Raw genomic sequence first — 2,052 nt, 5'->3', positions numbered from 1 at the left:
TCAGCTGCAAAGATGACATTTTGGCTGTTATTCTTACTGATTGGACTGATGCAGTGTAGCATATTAAGCAGAAAGAGAAAACATCTGAAAACACTGGTGGTGTTTTCCTCACTTCTTGTAGCATTCACAGCCACTACATTCCTGAGGATTCACTGTATTAATAAGCTGAAACAAACCAAAACAACTGCTTGCTCTTAAAAGCATGCCAAGTGCTAAAATCCATTGCTAGAATGATGCCAGAATTAATTTTCCCCCCGAAAAGCCATGAATTTGTCAGTAACTCTTATGTGATTTTTCCACCCTCTACTGTAGGTTTTATGAGAACACTTAAGGTATCTGCAGTCTTGTCTCTCTTGTGGAACACTGCAGCTGTGCCTTTCAGGCTACTGTTGTCTCAAAAAGAATATCAGAAAGGCTTCAGCAGCCCACAGAGCAGACGTTCAGAAGATCCTTCTAGTTTTGTTACCTACTGCATGGAATGACTAGAAATTCCAGTCCTACACATACACACACTCAGAAGGTTCATTCTCTGAAAGGGTTAAACATCTCTTCCTTTACCCTCACATCAAAAAACAGTGGCAACACATTGAAAAATTCCAGTTAGACTCAGCTACCAAGACAACTGCCTTGTGACAGCTGCTTCTGCAGCAGCCCTTCTGTGCTAAAACCTGGGGGAACCTGGACTACTACAGCAACTAGAAATACAGCAAGAGCCACCTGAAACGTAGTTGCTTGGCTACAGAGCTTGTAAGAGCTACTACGTGCTTTTAGCCAAAAAAACCCCCTCACCTCGCAGCATCTCTTCGTCCTGTGCCTCACCTTGAGGCACCTCTTCCTGCTCTGCCTCATTTGCCAGGTACTGTCTCAGGACCAGCAAAGAACCTGCCTCTGTCTGCTCAACCACAATGAAATCAGACACGCTCCTGAGGGCTTCAAGCACAGAAGAAAATCCGTGCTGCCTGTACGGGAACGCCCGGCCAAAGCATTTGAGGAAGGCCTTGTCCAAGTCCTGGAGTGGAAGAGGTGAGGAGCTCAGCAGGGCCTGCAGCTCAGCCTTCACTGTCTCTGGCAGGATGGGAGTCCTGGCTCTCAGAGGGGAGCGTTGTGGATTCTTTGAGTTCTTAGAGGGAGAAGCAGCATTTGCCTTCAGATGAGTTCTCTTCCATGCCTTAGTACACGTCCTTCCCTTCTGGCAGGCAACCAGCTTGGCAATGCCTTTGGTGGTGTCGTCTGCAATGGCTACAACAGAATGAAATAAACACACAAACAAAAACAGTGAACTACTAAAAGCTCTGCACTGGCAAAGCTCCTCTTCATTCCTTTCTTTCCTCTCTCCCCCCTCTTTTCAGAAGCAGGTGTTTTCTTCAAAAGCAATCAAACTAAATCACGGCCGATTTCCAGCAGCAAACTGACCAAAACCCTTTTTAGAAGCCAACAACCAGTCTGAACCCTCATCCCTATAAGCTCACACCAGGTAGGAAGGCAGGCCAAATTCTTGGATGCAGGGTCACAAACAAAACCTGCTGAGAGTTTTGCTGGGAAAGCAGAATCACAGTAAACTCCCACTACAGAGCACTCCCCTGCCCAGGCAATGTCTCCTTGGAGAGCAGCCCAGGTCTTTTCCATGCTTCTAAACAACTTTTTCTGGTCTTAACTGTAGCATGCAAAAAGCCCCCAACTATTTCACCCTTCCCAATCAATTCTTTGCACCCACCATTGTTTTACACAACTCCTCTCCAAAGAAAATGAAAAAGGTTCTTTGATACAGACTAAACTTCCCATGGAATCAGGTAGGGAAACATTTATAGCTTCTTTTGAGAGGCCTCATACCTGGTTTTGGCTTCTGCTCTACTCTGCATTTACAGGAAAAGGGATGCTTACCAGCTCTAGTGTACCCATAGGAAATGTTACCTCAGTTTCTAAACTAAGTGTAGAATGTAAAAATGTACAAAAATAACTAGAAGCCTGGGTGATTTTCTCAGAAGGAAAGAAAGTGTTAAAAGGCAGATCAAAACCGGGGAAGAAACATCAAAGACAAGAAGTTAACCAGAG

This window comes from Manacus vitellinus, unplaced genomic scaffold, assembly GCF_001715985.3.
Source record: "Manacus vitellinus isolate BGI_N305 unplaced genomic scaffold, ASM171598v3 scaffold_44_pilon, whole genome shotgun sequence".
Lineage (NCBI taxonomy): Eukaryota > Metazoa > Chordata > Aves > Passeriformes > Pipridae > Manacus > Manacus vitellinus.
The sequence above is the reverse complement of the archived record's forward strand: the minus strand, read 5'-3'. Positions refer to the sequence as shown.